The following is a 20,302-nucleotide window of genomic DNA, read 5'->3' on the forward strand; positions in this document are numbered from 1 at the left end:
GATTGTTTTATGGTTATTTCTCATGAATGCTTACCATTTGCAAACTCCAAGGTGAACTTGGACCTGTAGTTCATTGAATCTGTTCCTTAATCACCAGTGGTTTGTATAAATAAATATTGTGAGGTGAAAGGAAGAGGGATACACAAGAGACAAAATTGAGGAAAACTTGGTAAATTGTTGGGCAAAAGAGTTCTGGAATGACAAGATTTTGGATACATTTGAGTAGCCGAGTAAGAATAATAATCCAAAAGCAAAATACTGTAGATATCAGAAACCTAAAATAAAAACACAAAATGATGAAAGTACTCAGCAGATCACACAGTTGCAGAGAGAGAGAGAGAAAGGAGTATTTCAAATTGAAACATAGAAACATAGAAAACCTACAGCACAGTACAGGCCTTTTGGCCCATAAAGCTGTGCCGAACATGTCCTTACCTTAGAAATTACCTAGGGTTACCCATAGCCCTCTATTTTTCTGAGCTCTATGTACCTGTCCAGGAGTCTCTTAAAAGACCCTATCGTATCCACCTCCACCACCGTCGCTGGCAGCCCATTCCATGTACTCACCACTCTCTTTGTAAAAACAAAATTACCCCTGACATCTCCTCTGTACCTACTTCAAAGCACCTTAAAACTGTGCCCTCTCGTGATAGCCATTTCAGCTCTGGGAAGAAGCCTCTGACTATCCACGTGATCAATACCTCTCAACATCTTATACACCTTTATCAGGTCACCTCTCAGTCTCCGTCGCTCCAAGGAGAAAAGGCCGAGCTCACTCAATCTATTCTCATAAGGCATACTCTCTAATCCAGGCAATATCCTTGTAAATCTCCTCTGCACCCTTTTTATAGTGAGGTGACCAGAACTGAGCACAGTACTCCAAGTAGGGTCTGACCAGGGTCCTATATAGCTGCAACATTACCACTCGGCTCCTAAACTCAATCCCACGATTGATGAAGGCCAATACACCGTATGCTTTCTTAACCACAGAGTCAACCTGTGCAGCAGCTTTGAGTGTCCTATGGACTCGGACCCCAAAATCCTTCTGATCCTCCACACTGCCAAGAGTCTTACCATTAATACTATATTCTGCCATCATATTTGACCTACCAAAATGAACCACCTCACACTTATCTGGGTTGAATTCCATCTGCCACTTCTCAGCCCAGTTTTGCATCCTATCAATGTTCCATTGTAACCTCTGACAGCCCTCCACACTATCTACAACACCTCCAACCTTTGTGTCATCAGCAAATTTATGAACCCATCCCTCCACTTCTTCATCCAGTTCATTTATAAAAATCACGGAGTAGGGGTCCCAGAGCAGATCCCTGAGGCACACCACTGGTCACCGACCTCCATGCAGAATATGACCTGTCTACAACCACACTGTGCCTTCTGTAGGCAACCCAGTTCTGGATCCACAAAGCAATGTCCCCTTGCATCCCATGCCTCCTTACTTTCTCAATAAGCTTTACATGGGGTACCTTGTCAAATGCCTTGCTGAAATTCCTATGCACTACATCTACAGCTCTACCTTCATCAATGTGTTTAGCCACATCCTCAGAAAAAAAATCAATCAGGCTCATAAAGCATGACCTGCCTTTGATAAAGCCATGCTGACTATTCCTAATTATATTATGCCTCTCCAAATGTTCATAAATCCTGTCTCTCAGAATCTTCTCCATCAACTTACCAACCACTGAAGTAAGGCTCACTGGGCTATAATTTTCTGGGCTATCTCTTCTGGGCTACCTTTGTTGAATAAGGGAACAACATCCGCAACCCTCCAATCCTCTGGAACCTCTCCCATCCCCATTGATGATGCAAAGATCATCACCAGAGGCTCAGCAATCTCCTCCCTTGCCTACCACAATAGCCTGAGATACATCTTGTCCGGTCGTGGTGACTTAACCATCTTAATACTTCCCAAAAGCTCCAACACATCCTCTTTCTTAATATCTACACGCTCAAGCTTTTCAGCCCACTGTAAGTCCTCCCTACAATTGCTAAGATCCTTTTCAGTAGTTAATACTGAAACAAAGTACTCATTAAGTACCTCTGCTATCACTTCTGGTTCCATACACACTTTTCCACTGTCACACTTGATTGGTCCTATTCTCTCACATCTTATCCTCTTGCTCTTCACATACTTGTAGAATGTCTTGGGATTTTCCTTCATCCTGCCCGCCAAGGCCTTCTCATGGTCCGTTCTGGCTCTCCTAATTTCATTTTTAAGCTCCTTCCTGCTAGACATAATCTTTGTAATTGCACTTGCGTGCTGGACCCAGGAGAGGTCCACTGAAAACAGCATGGAGGAATTTAAAGTTGCTGACCCTCCCCATCCCTCATCCTGGATGCGGACTGGCTCATGGACCTTCTATTTCCTTATACTGAGGTCAATAATCAGCTTCTTAGTTATGCTGACATTGAGTCAAAGGTTGTTGTGGCACCATTTGGCCTCCAATCTCCCTCTTATATGCTGATTTGTCACCACCTTTGATTTGGCCAATGAAAAGTTAAGAGACTTGAGATGCAGTGAACAGCGGCAGTGTGAAAAGAACTAAACGATTCCAAATTTGTAGCTTTGATCAACTGAAAGCCACTGCAGATCAGTGCCCACCAAGACCAAGAAGGAATGCAGCATACAGGATAGAACTTTTTTAGTAGTTTTGGGTGAGCTCAGTTGATGCTTTATGGATGATGGGAGTCTAGCCAAAGAATGTTTAGGTTGCAAGCATAACTAAAGTATGAATAGAACGTAACAGAAGCAACTAAGCTCAGCATGGATGGAAATGAAGCTCAGCTCAGTTTTAAGTATGAGGCCTGCAATGTAAAGCATTTGATGTAGTTTGAGATGGGAGCCAAGGAGAGCGATGGATTTGGCGGAGAGCAAAGCTTTGAAAATCATCAATATATTCTGCTATGATATCAAATTAAAGGAAGTGATGTAGCAATATGATCTTTGTTCAAGCAGGAACACCAGTTTCTTTCCTGTAAGATGATACCTGACATAGTATGTGGATAGGCCAACTAGGGAAAGGCCATACTTGATCTATTACTCGGCAATGTACCTGTGGGCGGGCATTTAGGAGATAGTGAACACAACTCCCTGATCTTAAGCACAGCTATGGACCGAGATGGAAGCAGGTGATATGGGAAGTAGTTAATTGGGGGAGGGATAATCATAATGGAATTACTATAGTATTAGGCTGGAATTTTGGAGCTTAAAATGGGAACAGATGTTATCAGGGAAGGGCATAAATGTGGAATATTTTTGGGATCATTTGCAAAGCATTATGGATAAGTTTGTCCAACTGGGACAGGGAAAGAATGGTAGAGTGAAGGAGCCCTGTTTGGTAAGAGAGGTGTAACATTTAGATGAGGGAAACGGTACATGCTTATTGTTTGGGAAGAAAGGGTTTAGGAGGGGGCATAAGAAGAACCTTATCAAATAGGATTAAGGAGAACTCTTATGGCATTCCACAGCTATATCAAGAATAGGAGGATGAATAGAGTGAGGGTAGAACCACTCAGGGAGAATGGGGAAATGTGTCTGGTGGTGGAGGAAGTAACATATATTTTGCTTCAATGTTCATATATGACATTTATTTGGCTTCAATGTTTGCCAAAAAAGATTTTGACGTATTTGAGGTCAACGTAGAACAGGTTAATGTGCTGGTTCCTATTGTAGTCAAGAAAAAGGGAGTGTTGAAGCTTCTGAAAAACATAAGGATACGTAAGTCTTTGGACCTGGATGAGATATATCCCTAGTTTCACCGGAAGAGACAGATGATGACTTCAGGAGAGCGCGGATTGACCACTCTCCGCTGAACATTGACGGCTCCTCCATTGGGATCGTTAAGAGCACCAAATTTCTTGGTGTTCACCTGGCGGAGGATCTTACCTGGTCCCTCAACACCAGCTCCATAGCCAAGAAAGCCCAGGAGCATCTCTACTTTCTGCAAAGGCTGTGAAAAGTCCATCTCCCACCCCCCATTCTCACCACATTTTACAGAGGATGCATTGAGAGCATCCTGAGCAGCTGCATCACAGCTTGGTTTGGGAATTGCACCGTCTCGGATGGCAAGACTCTGCAGTGGATAGTGAGGTCAGCTGAGAAGATCATCAGGGTTTCTCTTCCGGCCATTACAGACATTTACACCACGCACTGCACCCGCAAAGCTAACAGCATTGTGAAGGACCCACACACCCCTCATACAAACTCTTCTCCCTCCTGCCATCTGGCAACAGGTACTGAATCATTCGGGCTCTGACGACCAGACTGTGTAACAGTTTATTCCCCCATGCCATCAGACTCCTCAATACCCAGGGTCTAGACTGACACCTACATCATTTATTATTATATTGAAATTTGTCCCCTACTGTGCCTATTGTCTTGTTTATTAATTATTAATTAATTATTGTACTGCTTTGTGCACTTTATGTAGTCCTGTGTAAGTCTGTAGTCTAGTGTTTTTGTGTTGTTTTTACGTAATCTGGTGTAGTCTTGAGTTGTCTCACACAGTCTAGTGTAGTTGTGTGTTGTTTTGATGTAGCACTATGGTCCTGGAGGAACGTTGTTTCTTTTTTTACTGTATACTGTACCAGCAGTTTATGGTCGAAATAACAATAAAAAGCGACTTGACTTGAAGCAAAGGAAATGTTGAAGATGATCTTTGCATCTTCCCTGGTCAAAAGAGTGGTATCAGAGGATTGGAAGATGGTAAATGTTGTTCGTTTGGCCAAGAAAGTTAAACGGGAGAATTTTGGGAATATAAACTGGTGAGTCGTATGTCAGGTGTGGGCAAACTATCAGAGAGGATTATTAGAAATGGGACATAGACACATTTGGAGAAGTGTAGTCAAATTAGATATAGTCAACATGGCTTTGTGAAGGGTAGGTCATGCTTCATAAGCCTAATTGACTTTTTCAAGGAGGTGACAACACAAATTGATGAAAGTAAAATGATGGATAACTCCACCATGGATGTTCCCAAGTCCAACTGCGAAGGAGGAGTGTTGGGCATGAAACTAGCAATCCTATCTATATAAACTCAACACTACAGAAATGCCAACGAGAGGTGTAATGGCCTCATTCCTGGGACAGGAAGGATCTTTGATGGACTACACCTTGAATGACTGGCCAATGACACAGGACTCTGGTGAGCTTCTGACAAGGCTCAATGTCTCAGTAGGTGGGCTTCAGAAGAAGAAGAAGAAGAAGTGTTGGGGATGCAATGTATATGGATTTTGGTAAGGCATTTGACAAGGTTCTCTGTGGTAGACTAATCCAGAAAGTCAAGAGGCTTATGATCTATGGGAACTTGCTTGTGTGAATTTGGAGTTGGCTGCCCACAGAAGGCAGAGGGTGATAGTAGATGGAGAGTATTCTGCCTGGAGGTCAATAACTAGTTTTCTGTTCTGGGACCCGTGCTCTTTGTGATTTTATGAATGACTTGGACAAGGACGTGGAAAGTTTGCAGCTGATATGAAAGTTGGACATGTTGTGGATAGTGTAGAAGGTTGTAGTCAATTAGAACAGAATAAAGAATTGGTTAAAGAAGTGGCAGATGGAATTCAATGCAGCAAAGTGTGAGGTGCTACACTTTGAAAGATCAAACTTGACAAAATCATAAGACCATAAGATACAGGAACAGAATTAGGCCATTTTGCCCATCGAGACTGCTCTGCCATTTTATCACGGCTAATCCAATTTTCCTCTCAGTCCCAGTCTCCTGCCTTCCCCGCTATCCCTTCATTCCCTGATTAATCAAGAATCTATCAACCTCTGGCTTAAATATACACACAGCTCCACATCTGCCTGTGACAAATAATACCATAGTCACCAATCTCTAACTGAAGAGATTCCTCCTCATCTTCATTCAAAGAGGATGCTTCTCCATTCTGAGGTGGTGTGTTCTGGTCTTGGACTCTCCCACCATAGGAAACATCCTCTCCATATCCATTCAATCAACACCTTTCACCATTTGATTAGTTTCAATGAGTTCACCTTTGATTCTTCTGAATTCCAGTAAATACTCTTCAAGCCATCAAATACTCTTCATATGTTGTTAAGTGTCTGTAAGTCATTGTTAAATCTTGGCGACCCTATGGATAATGTAGTTGGCAAGATAAGGAAATAGATTTCCAAACCTTTCTTCTGCCCAGATGCTGATATTGCCCAGGTTGGGACCTGGCCATCTGTAGGACCAGGATCCAGTGCTAATGCTACAACATTACCGACCACTCATCTTCATATGACAAGCTGTTAAATCCTTGAATCATTTTCGTGAATCTCCTTTGAACCCTCTTCAGCTTCAGCGCATCTTTTCCTCAGATAATATGTCAAAAACTGCTCACTGTGAAAATGGAGGCCTCTTTCTCCCTTATTAGGGAGAGAGAGAAAACCTGTGGTATGTCAAATGCCAGGTGAACAATGAGGTCTTTGGGGTAACTGCAAGTCTGTGTCTTTACTGTTGCTTTGCTCATGCTTGAGTGCTCGGTGGCAGATGCTTTTTTTGTTGCTGGTGGGGGGAGGAGGATTGTTACTTGCTCCCACTTATGCACGGGAAGGGGGAGCTGGGGGGGTACTTTGTGGTTCTAACATTTGACTGTTGTTCATTCTTTGGGGCACTCCTCTGCTTCCGTGGATGGTTGTGAAGAAAAAGCATTTCAGTATGTATATTGTATACATTTCTCTGATATTAAATTGTACCTTTGAAACTCCAGGTGAGGCCTCATCAGTGCTTTATAAATTTTCAACATTACATCCTTGTTTTTACATTCTAATCCTCTTGAAATGAATGCAAACTTTGCATTTGCCTTCCTCACCACAGACTCAACCTTCAAAATAACTTATAGGGAATCCTGCACAAGGACTGCCAAGTCCTTTTGCACCTCTGTTTTTTATATTTTCCTCTCCATTTAGAAAATAGTTAACCCTTTCATTTCTTCTACCAAAGTGCATGACCATACACTTCCTGACACTGTATTCCATCTGCTACTTTGCCCATTCTACTTATCTGTCTCAGTCCTTTTGCAGCCTCTCTACTTCCTCAAAACTACCTGTTGTCCCATCTATCTTTGTATTGCCTGCAAACTTTGCAACAAAGACATCGATTCCATCATCCAAATCATTGACATAACGTAAAAGGAATTGGACCCAACACAGACCCCTGTGGAACACAACCAGTCACTGGCAGCCAGTCCGAAAAGGCTCCCTTCATTCCTACTCTTTGCCTCCTGCTTTATCCATGCTAGAATCTTCCCTGTAATACCATGGAAAAAAAATAAAAAGCCTCCTGTGTGACACCTTGTCAAAGGCTTTCTGAAAATTCCACTACACAACATCAACTGATTCTCCTTTGTCTATCCTACTTGTTATTTCTTCTAAGAATTTCAACAAGTTTGTCAGGCAAGATTTTCTTTTGAGGAAACTACGCTGACCATTTTATCATGTTCCTCCAAGTATCCCGAAACCGTATTCTTAACAGCCAGCTCCAACATCTTCCCAATTGCTGATGTCAGAGTAACTGACCTATAATTTCCTTTCTTCTGCCTCTCACTTCTTGAAGATTGGAGTGACATTTGCCATATTCCAGTCTTCTGGAACCATTCCAGAATCTAGCAATTCTTGAAAGATCATTATTAATGTCTCCACAATCTCTTCAGCCACCTCTTTCAGAACACTGGAGTGTACACCATCTGGTACAGGTGAGTTTATTACCTTCTGATCTTTATGTTTCCCAAGAACCTTCTCCCTGGAATTGGTAACTTCACACACTTCACCTGGGATTTTCACCATACTGTTAGTGTCTTTCAGAGTGAGATATTTATTCAGTATTCCTTATTGTGCCGACTTATTCAGTTGGTAAAATACTGATTAAACTACTTAATCAGTTCATCAGCCATTTCCTTGTCCCCCATTATTACCTCTTCAGCATTGTTTTCCAGCGATCCGATATCCACCCTTGCCTCTCTTTGACACAATGGTAGGATTCTTAGCAGTGTTGTGAAGCAGAGGGATCTTGGGGTCAGAGACTATGGATTCCGTCAAAGTTGCCACACAAGTTGATAGGATGGTTAAGAAGGTGTATAGTGTGTTAGCCTTTATTAGTCAGGGGATTGAGTTGAAGAGCATGAGGTAATGTTGGCTCTATAAAGCTCGGGTTAGACAACACTTGGAGCATTGTATTTTATTCTGCTTGCCTCATGATAGGAAGGATGTGGAAGCTTAAAGGAGAGTGCAGAGGAGATCTACCAGGATGGTGCCTAGATTAGAGAACATGTCTTGTGAGGAAAGGTTGAATGAGCTATGAATTTTTTGCTTCGGTGGATGAAAAGTGTACAAGTTTATGAGAGGATCTTATAGATAGAGTGGACAGCCAGGACCTTTCAATGGTGGCAGTGGCCAATACTGGAAGACATCCATTCAACGTGAGTGGAGAAAAGTTTCGGGAAATGTTAGAAGTAGGTTTTTAGTACAGAAAGAGGTGGGTGTCTGGAACACACTGTGGGAGTGGTGATAGAGGCTGGTACAATAGCAACATTTAAAATACTCTTAGATAGGCACATAGATGTAAAGAAAAATGAAGGATTATGGGCTATGTAGGTGGGAAGGGTTATGTTGATTGTGGAGTATGTTTATACAGCTCAGCTCAACATCAAAAGGCTCCTACTGTGCTGTACTGTTTCTGTTCTAAGATTAGTGGCCTTAAGATGTCTGGAGAATTAGAAGGGCCTGGGAGGGTTAAAGGATTGGGCTTTAACTGACAAAGAGCAGTGGGTCAAGGAGAGTTGGTGAATGCTAATGGATTTGTGTTGGTTACTTTTCCACATCAAAATCCAGCCCAGCCCATGTGACTGAAATACAGTTGCCCTGTGGAGTCTAATAAAGGTTGTTCTAGGATCACCTGGATCAAGTCCCTGAAATCATGCTCCAAAAGCAATGTTGCATGACGAAGAGGGTCATTGTGAACATGATTTACACTGGAATTGCACCAGGGTCACAAAGGTGATTTATGGAATGATGTGAAATATAATCAAAATGAGAGTTATTACCTTTCTCTTCTGGTCAATTATCTGTTAAGTGACTGGATTTTTCATATGCAGGGATTCCCGACCTTTTTTTTGTTATGGACCAATACCATAAAGCAAGGGGTCCGTAGACCCCAGTTTGGGAACCCCTGCTCTAAAAGGTTACCTATTGCCAATTTGAAGTGACTTGCAAACTTGCCATTTTCTCAATATGCAAACTGTCCCTGGTTTTATAGAAATGGAGATCGTGGTTTTGAAAGCAACCTGCATCTTGCAATTTTATAGTGCTGATAAAATGGTGAAATATCGACGAATTATTGTCACATCATGTGTCGAACTGAAGCAAAAATGTAAGCTGCTGCTGGAATTCAGGAGGTCAGGGAGCAAGGGAAACTTGACAGTTGACATTTCAACTCTTTAACAGTGGCAGATCTTTTGTACTCAGTTGCAGTTGTCCTGATCTTTTTATTTGTCTTCCTCAACTTGTGTTCTTACAGCTTTTTAGTTTTGGTATCCCTGTTCGATTAAACATTTGCATACTTGGCTGTGTGATGTGCTGTTGAAGTCCCACCTGCCCCATTATACAACTTCACTTTGTAAGTGTCACAGCCTTTTTTCATCTGCTTTATTGAAAATCACATATTTCTTTTGTTGATTTGTGTTTGGCACTTTGAACGGAATTTCCAAATCACCTTCATTGTTCTCTAGTATATAAACAGTACAGTACTCAGTGTTTCAAATATACTGCCTCAAGATTGCTGACTTGCCTGAAAACAACTTTACATGTTGCTCTCAAATCAAGCTGAATATGCATGGTGGTGTCTTCACTGAATTGACCTTTATGGAACCTGGTACACTGTATTCGCATGATAGTCTGAATCTGATCTCGACCCTGTCCCTGTATGTTTCATCTTATCTACCATATAGCTTTTTATTGTTCCCTCTTCATTGGCTACACTGTAGAAATGATTTTATAGTCCATAAAGCATTCTCCTAAAAGCAGGACATTTCTTTTTCATTTACTCATGCCACTTTCCACAATACTTGCAATGCTTTCTTCTTTCTGCCTTTTGTGTTTCATTTCACTGCATGTACTTCCTGCTGTTAACCGTCCAACAGTTCAGGCCTGGCTGTAGGTCGTTCTGCGGCTTTTCATCTCTGAAAGCACTCTTAACTCTTTCTCATGTTGTGGCTGCTCCATCGGACTGATTTCTACACTCCACAAATAATCTGATCTTTGGTGAGCAAAACCTACACGTTTATATTTCTGCAATTTATCTGCTGAATTTTGCTTTAAAAAAGTATCAAAGGATTTCTTCTTCCTGATTTTAATGTCATGAATCAGCAACAATGAACTGTTTCATTTTATAGGTAGGTTGCCATTTGTGCAAAATGTATTCCCCAGTTTCATTTGATAGTTTCATGTTATGATACAGTTCTCTCCTGGTGTAAATATACAACACAAACTCCACCTTTCACTCTCTTTATTCTTTAGGCAGGCTACAAGTTACATAATCCACTGATTATGTGTGGTAAACTACATATACCTGTCTGGACATGCCCCTCTGCTGACTGCTCCTGTGTCTCCTCCCACAGACCCCTGTATAAAGGCGATTGGAGGCACTGCTCCTCCCTCAGTCTCCAGGATGTTGTGTGGTGGTCTCTTGCTGCTAATAAAAGCCTATTGTTCGCCTCCCGTCTCTGAGAGTTATTGATGGTGCCTCATTATGTTACATAATCTGCAAAGGAAACAGCATTATGAAGGACCCCATGCACCCGTCATACAATCTCTTCTCCCTCTTGCCATCTGGGAAAAGGCTCCGAAGCATTCGGGCTCTTACGACCAGACTATATAACAGTTTCTTCCCCCAAGCTATCAGACTCCCCAATACCCGAAGCCTGGACTGACACCTTGCCCTATTGTCCTGTTTATTATTTATTGTAATGCTGGTACTGTTTTTGTGCACTTATGCAGTCCAGTGTAGGTCTGTAGTCTAGTATAGCTTTCTCTGTGTTTTTTTTTATTACGTAGTTCAGTCTAGTTTTTGTACTGTGTCATGTGAACCATGGTCCTGAAAAACGTTCTCATTTTTACTATGTACTGTACCAGCAGTTATGGTCAAAATGACAATAAAAGTTGACTTGACTTGATTCAAGTCTTTTTATGTGTTTTACTTAAACCACACAGTTCACGCTCAGTCCACGTTCACATATTGTTCCAATTGGGAAGTACCATTCAATCTTCCAATATCAAAATTTTCTGGTTTTATCAATATCACTACAGAAACGGCCTCAGTATTTCCCTTAGATAGTGGAGGAGTCAGTAATTCAAGCTAAACAGGGTACTTAGTTACATAAATTAAAACCATAAAATGTCAAAACGGCAATTTCTTTCAGGGACAGATAATTATGACAAATCACAAAAAAACATGTTGCAAATCAGAAAGCAGTCGGTCACATGATGGAATCCTTAAACAGCTAGAGCCTTAAAATAACAATGATTTAACATGCGATATTGAAAATGGCACATATTCTATCCTTGAAGCAATTTGTAAATGGAAATGTCAGGATCATAACAATAATAAAATAACTTTGATGAACATTTAAAATTGTTGTGATCCAGTCTAGATAACACATTAGTTGAAAACACTTAGAGCTGTGAGCTGCAGTTGCCTTGGCTGCTTCAGCATGACCTAAAAATAGAACGTCAACACGTCACGCATCTGTAACCAAAAAGCTATTGACAAAAATGTAAGAGTGCTATTCGCAAAAACGCATAATCTCAAGTTTTAGATGTGCTCGGACTTCAACATAAATGAGCTTTTAAAAAATGTTACAACACATACTTAAACAGGTGAGAGGTGGTGGGAAAAAGAAATTATTGTTGCAAGACTGACATCATCGACTCGTATTGGCTACTGGTGATTTCATCCCAGTAACATCCGGGTACAAATTGCCTCAAAGTTATCAGGCGGACGAAGATAATCTACAGTTGATTGGCATGTATGTTATCCAATCGCCGAGGAAGCCTGACGCATTTTCACCAATGATGAGCAGAGTTCTGAAAAGGAGACGGGATTTTTAAAGGCTAAATAAATTATGTGGTTGACGATAAAAATGGGTTGACTGAAGGTTCTGCACCAATTTCCGGCTTTTTGGGGCGGGAGGGAAAGGCGAAACACATCTATCACACAACAACTTTGATTACATAGTTTGTTGGACGTGCCTGCCCAAGCGCTATCTCAATGGAATGAGCGGTGGTGGCGTCTGTTTCTTTTTCGACCCTCACTTGTTTTTTAAAAAAAAATCATATTTGATGTCCGTCTAAGACGTCATTAAAATGTCTGAAAATGTCCGCTGCTGTGAGCTGCAGGCACTAATGAGTGACAATACTGTATAAACTGGTATTCTGAAGAAAATATTTTTAAATAAGAATTAACCTTGTGTGTAAATCTGAAATCGGGAATTTAACAACGGAGGCAGGAAAAAAAAGATCCGTAAGTAGCCGTGTTTAAATAACTGGGAGAGTCTCCGTGTCGATGTATGTCTACCCTCTTCTTTTCCAACCCTTCACCATGGTATCCTTATCGCTTCTCTGTCCTCACCTCCCCGTCACTCCTCCTCCTCCTCCCGGCCCGATTCTCTCACTGGAGGTCAGGGCTTGGTAAAAGGCTTAGGCCCACACGATTATTTTTGTTTAGGAGTGTTTGTTTCATCATATGGTTTCATATATAATAGCATGACGAGCAGATTCCAACTTTATAAATTCGCCAGTTGTCGAATACACGAAATAAAGCTATTTCTAGTAAATATTCGTTTAAATTGTCTTTATAATGTGTTGACATGTACTTAAAATAATATTAGCCCCCTTAACTGACGAGCAGGTAGACTGGGGCATGATAAAAGGTCATTGTGCAAAATAGTCTCAGATTTCTATTTGACAGTTGTTAAATGTATTCTAAAGCATTTTAAACAAGTCTTTAAATGATGATAATGCTGTAATAGGAGCAAGATACATCTTTCATTTTTTTCCATCTTTTTAGTGATTTTAATGTGATATTAAATGTGTTGTATGTCCTCTAGATATAGTTTAAAATGTATTTTTATTTTTAGCTGCAGACATCTGAATGAATATGTAATTCATGCATTTTTGTAACAAAAGATGTCCCTGTCATGTCCTTGAAATTGTCATCTTTGGGTTCTTAGAAACTTAGTAACATTTGATATTATTTTACAAAATAATATTGTTTGGTTTTGAATATTCTAAAATATTTTGTTGTCATCATTAATGGTCCTCCTTTGTATATTTGTTGTATTGGGTTTCTCTTAATTGATTTTTTGTTTATTTCTTCCAGTTAATTATTTCAGTTCAATTTGTCTACTAAACCAGGTTTGTTTCTTTTTGCATTTTCAAGGTAGTAGTGAAACTCAGTAGGAAATGTAATGTGTGTTCAGTTTAAGTTTTGATTCTTGTTAGAATAAGCCAATTTTGATAAATATTTCTTGTGTTTATGAATCAGTTTATGGAAAAATGCTGGGCACAATATCTGTCAATTTGTAAGACTTAAGTAGCTCATTTGTTTACAGTTATAGATAGGTTAAGGGCTTTACCAAATTGAAACTCGTAAGCTCAAGCTTCCATGAAACGACAATATTTAGAGATTCGGAGAACCTTCATATAATATTTTCCATATAATAAAATTATATCAGATTGGTGCTGTGGCAATAGAAGTGTATCTGCTTAGGAGAAGGGGTTGTGATGGGAGAAGTGGAATAAGTTTTTAGTATTAAGCTGACTTGCTGTCTGATTTTCAATTACTTTTTAAAAAAAAAAAATAGAAAGTTGCCCAATTCTTGATAATGTAGGGGATGACCTGCTGTGGAATGTGAAGATTATGTTCAGTTTTTTAATTATAGTTTTGTAATTCAGAGTAATAGCAGGACTATAGATGTACCTGATGAAGGTATGGAAGAGCCTCTTTTGTAAGAAAATGTTTTGAAGTGGAGTGCTCTGAGAAGTTGCAAGTTTATATACTGTTCAGGAGAATAGGAAAAATCCTACTTTTATGTGGAGCCTATTATCTTAGAATGTTCCAAAGTATTTTGCTGCCAATTTATTACTTTTGAAGTTCAAGCCCTCTTGTAATGATGAAAACAACAACATGATAAGTTGTAAAGATTTGTTAGCCAGAACACTGCACTAACTCCACTCATTTTAGAAACACAGAAACGTAGAAAACCTACAGCACAATACAGGCCCTTCAGCCCAAAATGCTGTGTTGAGCATGTGCTTACTTTAGAGATTACCTAGGGTTACCCATAGCCCTCTATTTTTCTAAGCTCCATTATTTTCTTTGGTATATAACACCAGAACTATATTTCTATCCAAATGAGCAATCTCCCACAATGGAGTATTCCCTCAGATTTGCACTGGAGTTTGTATATATTGATAGGTTGAATCTCTGGAGTGGGACTCAGAATCAGGTTTATTATCACTGATGTGTGTCATGAAATTTGTTAACTTATCAGTACCTGTCAATGCAATACATCATATAGAAGAAGAAAAAAAATAATAAAATAACAATAAGTAAATCAATTACATATATTGATTAAATTAAAAATCATGCAAAAAAGCAGAAATAATATATAGTAAAAAAATATGGTAGTGTTCATGGGTTCAATGTCCATTTGGATGGCAGAGGGAAAGAAGCTGTTCTTGAATCACTGAGTGTGTTCCTTCAGGCTTCTGTACCTCCTACCTGATGGTAACAGTGAGAAAAGGGCATGCTCTGGGTGCTGAAGGTCCATAATAATGGACGCTGCCTTTCTGAGACACTGCTCCTAGAAGATATGTTGGGTACTTTGTAGGCTAGTACCCAAGATGGAGCTGACTAGATTTACAACCCTCTCAAGACGTACAAAAAAGCTGGATGAACTCAGCAGGTTGGGCAGCATCTGTTGAAATCAACAGTCAACATTTCGGGCCGAGACCCTTCGTCAGGACTAAGGAAGGATGGGGCAGGGGCCCTATAAAGAAGGTGGGGGGGGGAAGGGTGGAATGTGCCAGGTGAAAAATGAAACAGGAAATATCAAGGGAAGGGGAAGCAGGGAGGGGATAGGCAGGAAAGGTGAAGAAGGAATCTAAGGGGAAAGCACTATGGGTAGTAGAAGAAGGCAGAATCATGAGAGAGGTGATAGGCAGCTAGAAGAGGAGACAGAGTGAAAGTTGTTTCCTCTTCCAGCTGCCTATCACCTCTCATGATTCTGCCACCTTCTACTACCCATAGTGCTTTCCCCTTAGATTCCTTCTTCATCTTTCCTGCCTATCCCCTCCCTGCTTCCCCTCCCCCACCCCTTGATCTTTCCTCTGGTTTTTCACCTGGCACATTCCACCCTCACCCCACCTTCTTTATAGGGCCCCTGCCCCCTCCTTCCTTAGTCCTGACGAAGGGTCTCGGCCCGAAATGTTGTCTGCTTCTTTCAACGGATGCTGCCTGACCTGCTGAATTCATCCAGCTTTTTTGTACGTCTTGATTTGGCCACAGCCCGACTTGAATGCCACAGATCTAGCCTTCAGCAGATGACGTACTTCCTGGTTCATCCACGGCTTTTGGTTTGGGAATGTACAGTAAGTCTTTGTGGGCACACACTCATCCACACAGGTTTTAATGAAGTTGGTAAAAACTGAAGCATACTCATCCAGATTCAAAGATGAATCCCTGAATACAGTCCAGTCCACCGATAGAAATCAGTCCAGTAGGCGCTCCTGTGCTTCCCTTGTCCAAACCTTCTTGGTCCTCACTACTCGTGATGCAGTCTTCAGTTTCTGCCTATACTCAGAGAGTAGAAGTACAGCCAGGTGATCAGACTTCCTGAAGTGAGGGCATGGAATAGCATGGTAAGCATTCTTGATGGTGGTGTAGCGATGGTCCAGTGTCTTGTTTCCTTTAGTATTGCAAGTGATTTGTTGATGGTAATTGCTTCAGGAGTTTTTCCAGACTGGCCTGGTTAAAATCCCCCAAAACGATGGTGAAGGCATTAGGGTGCGCTGTTTCGTGCATGTTGATCCCAATGCTCAGATCATCTGGAGCATGATTGTCATTAGCCAGAGGTGGAACGTATGCTGCTCCCAAAATGATCCCAGAAATCTCCTGCGGTGGGTAAGCAGGACAGCACTTAACTGCTAGATATTCCAGGGCTGGTGACCAGAATTGGGACAGCACTGATGTATTTGTGCACCAAGAAGAGTTGATCATGAGGCATTCTCCTCCACCTCTGCTTTTGAGAGACTATAGATCTATCCTGACGTTGTATAGTAAACCTACCGATCTGAATCGTGAAACAAAGGACACACTCAGTCCTAATGTCCCTCTGATTCAGCACCCTAGCTCTGAGATCATCGATTTTATTTACAAGAGGCTGCATGTTTGCCAGCAAGGTAGTCGGTATTGGGAGTTTTAAAAGCCCGTTTCCTTAAACGCACTTGTATCCTTGACCTGCATGGACTCTACAAGGATGAATCCATCCCAAGTCGGCATTGTTTCCGTCAGTTTTAAGCAGTGATAGTTCATTTAAACGCATGAGGACATCTTTGTTGACTGTACTGACCGTGGAAGCAGTTGTGCGCTTTAGCTGTAGCAGCTTGAAAGGAGAATATTTAATCATATTCATTGAGAGTTCTGCTGCTACGCAAGTCACCCTAGAAGTAAACGTACAATTTTGTGTTAGTCAATTGCCAGAAGCTGAACGGGCAAGCAGGAAAATGAGATCCATGGAAACAGAAGGCTAATAGCAATTTGATTAAGAGATTAACTTTAAGGGTGAAGATAAAGAGTGAAATCATTGTTTTTCTATATTGGAGTGAAGTAATTAGTAGTAGTATTCTTCCTGTTGGAACCATTGTCTGATAAATTCAAATTATTTTGATTTGCGTTTGTAGAATTAAGTTTCCAAATTTGTGAATGACAAAAGTTTGAATGTGTTGTAAATGTTGGCCTCCTCCACCATCCTGCATGATGATGGCTGAGCATCCACTTAAGTGACCAATTCACACTTGCTTCTGATATCCCTTGCCTTCAGCATTAAGAACTAAATCTCTTTCTTTAAATTTATTATCTATTTTTAGAGAGCATGGATAGAATAGGTAGAATAGGAAGGCAAATAGTAGGTGCTTTTTAATACAGAAAAGTATGATTTGATACTGGATTGGGTGTTACGTAATGAACTGGAGACAATTAGGGAGCTTAAGGTAAAAGAACCATTAGGAACCTGTGATCATGATATGATTTGGTTTCAACTTGAAATTTGATAGGGAGAAAGTAAAGTCTGATGTAGCAGTATTTCATGGGATAAGGGAAATTACAGTGGTATGAGAGAGGAGTTGGCCAAAGTAAATTGGAAGGAGCTGCTGGCAGGGATGTCAGCAGAGCAGCAATGGCGTGCATTTCTGGGAAAGATGAGCAAGGTGCAGGGCATCTGTGTTCCAAAAATGAAGAAATACTCAAATGGTAAAATGGTACTACTGTGGCTGACAAGGGAAGTCAAAGCTATTGCAAAAGAAAGAGCATACAACAAAGCAAAAAGTAGTGGGAAGATAGAGGATTGGGAAGTTTTTATAATCTACAGAGAGCAACAAAAATATCATTAGAAGGATAAAGATAAAATATGAAAGCAACCTAGCAAATAATATCAAAGTGGATAGTAAAAGTTTTTTCAAATCAGTATGTTAAAAATAAGAGTATAAGAGTGGATATAGGACCGCTTGAAAATGAGGTAGTTCTGGATTAGAAGATGGCTGATGAACTAAATGAATATTTTGTGTCATTCTTCACTGTGGAAGACACTACCAGTATACCTGATGTTGTAGTGTGTGAAGGAAGAGAAGTGGGTGCAGTTACTGTTACAAGAAAGAAGGTGCTCAAAAAGCTGAAAGACCTAAAGGTACATACGGTAAGTCACCCGGACCACATGAACTGCCCCCTAGGGTTCTGAAAGAGATAGTGCTAGAGATTGTGGTAGCATTAGAAATGATCTTTCAAAAATCATTGGACTCTGGCATGGTGCCAGAGGACTGGAAAATTGCAAATGTTACTCCACTCTTTAAGAAAGGAGGAAGGCAGCAGAAAGGAAATTACAGACCAGTTAGCCTGACCTCAGTGGTTGGGAAGATGTTAGAGTCAATTGTTAAGGATGAGGTGATGGAGTACTTGGTGACACAGGATAAGATAGGGAAAATTCTGCCTGATGAACCTGTTGGAATTCTGTGAGGAGATTACAAGTAGGATAGATAAAGGGGAAGCAGTGGATGTTGTATATTTGGACTTTCAGAAGGCCTTTGACAAGGTGCCACACATGAGTCTGCTTACCAAGTTAAGAGCCCATGGTTTTACAGGAAAGTTATTAACATGGGTAGAGCATTGGCTGATTGGTAGGAGGCAGCAAGTGGGAATAAAAGGATCCTTTTCTGGTTGGCTTCCAGTGACTAGTGGTGTTCTGCAGGGGTCGGTGTTGGGATCACTTTTTATGCTGTATATAAATAATTTAGATGATGGACTAGGTGACTTTGTTGCCAAGTTTGCCAATCATACGAAGATTGATGGAAGGGCAGGTAGTGTTGAGAAAACAGATAGGATGCAGAAGGACTTAGACAGATTGGGAGAATGGGCAAGAAAGTGGCAAATGAAAAAGAATGTTGGAAAATGCATAGTCATGCACTTTGGTGGTAGAAATAAATGTGCGGACTATTTCTAAACGGAGAAAATCCAGGAATCTGAGATCAGAAGGATTTTGGTGTCTTTGTGCAGAACACCCTGAAGGTTCACTTGCAGGTAGAGTCGGTAGTGAGGAAGGCAAATGCCATGGCAGCATTCATTTCAAGAGGTCTAGAATACACGAGCAAGGATACGATGCTGAGGCTTTATAAGGCAATGGTGAGGCCTCACCTGAGAATTGTAAACAGTTTTGGGCCCCTCATCTTAGAAAAGATGTGCTGGCATTGGAGAGGGTCCAGAGGAGGTTCACAAGGATGATTCCAGGAATAAAAGCATTATATGAGAAACATTTGACAGCTCTGGGTCTGTACTTGCTGGAATTCAGAAGGAGGGGGGAATCTCATTGAAACCTGTTGAATGTTGAAAGGCCTAGACAGAGTAGATGTGGAAAGGATCTTTCCTATGGTGGGAGAGCCTAGGACAGGAGGGCACAACCTCAGGATAGAGGGGCGCCCTTTCAAAACAGAGATACAGGGAAATTTCATTAGCCAAAGGGTGGTGAATTTGTGGAATTTGTGCCACATGCAGCTGTGGAGGCCAGGTCGTTGGGTGTATTTAAGGCAGACATTGATAGGTACTTGATTGGACATGGCATCAAAAGTTATGGGGAGAAGGCCAGGAACTGGGGTTGAGGAGGAGATAGAAAAAAATGATCAGCCATGATTGAATGGCGGAGCAGACTCGATGGACCAGATGGCCTAATTCTTCTCCTATGTCTTGTGGTTTTATGGTTTTATGATACATTTGGCAGTACGAATGAAGAGAGATGAAGTAAATCAAATGACACAGTTCTGTAATTTAAACAGGAACAGTGGAAGCTGGGTAAATCTGCAATAATTAGAAAAGCATGTGGGACCGGGGATTCATACTAGGGAAATAAACTAGGGAAATCATGAATACTCGCTGGTATATTTTTGTTCAGTTTTGGTTTCCTAAAATTAGTAAGAAAGGGATACACAGGGGAAAAAAATCCAGAGAAACATGTGACTATCATCCAGGAGGATGAGCTTCAGGTGTATGGGATAATAACTACTACATGTTTTTTTCCCAAGTTTTATGGCATGCAGACTTGGAAAAATAACTTCGTATATTTATCATTTTCCAGAAGGACTGCATCAGAGATCAGCACGACCACTTACCTGAGGACATTTAAGTGTAAACAATGAAACTTTGCCAGTGACTCCCAAATCTCAAAATAAACAATACAACCAGCCATATGGTCACACTGATAAAGAAAGGGTCCTTGCACTTTGAGTAATGTAAACGATAAATAGAGATGTGCAAGATCTTGACCTTTTTGTTGGGGGGGGGGGGTGGAGAAATTAGAATGATACTGTTCCCATTGGTTGGTAGATCAAGATACAAGTTTAAAATTTTTACTAATACTAAGAGTAAATGTGTCTTTTTCAAGCTGGAAGGTTTTAACTATTGGGGTGCCCCAAGGGTTGGTTTTTGGCCCCTAATTAATTACTCATTATATTAATGACCTGAAG

The 20,302-nt window shown here is 40.8% G+C and overlaps 1 protein-coding gene across 7 annotated transcripts in view; it reads left to right on the forward strand.

Moving 5' to 3' along the window:
- ppm1ba (protein phosphatase, Mg2+/Mn2+ dependent, 1Ba) overlaps positions 1-20,302 on the forward strand; it is a 212,614-nt gene that overhangs the window by 49,843 nt on the left and 142,469 nt on the right. For 3 of the 7 annotated variants that reach the window (XM_073050660.1, XM_073050659.1, XM_073050658.1), the window contains exons 1-2: positions 12,182-12,536; positions 13,395-13,429. The exons of 1 other annotated variant lie outside the window; for it this stretch is intronic. The gene's annotated coding sequence lies outside the window, so the exon portion shown is untranslated. Of the gene's footprint in view, positions 1-12,181; positions 12,537-13,394; positions 13,430-20,302 lie in introns of those variants that run through there. 3 more of the 7 variants (XM_073050661.1, XM_073050656.1, XM_073050669.1) reach the window with 3 other exon arrangements.

Source organism: Hemitrygon akajei, chromosome 7 (genome assembly GCF_048418815.1).
Source record: "Hemitrygon akajei chromosome 7, sHemAka1.3, whole genome shotgun sequence".
Taxonomy (NCBI): domain Eukaryota; kingdom Metazoa; phylum Chordata; class Chondrichthyes; order Myliobatiformes; family Dasyatidae; genus Hemitrygon; species Hemitrygon akajei.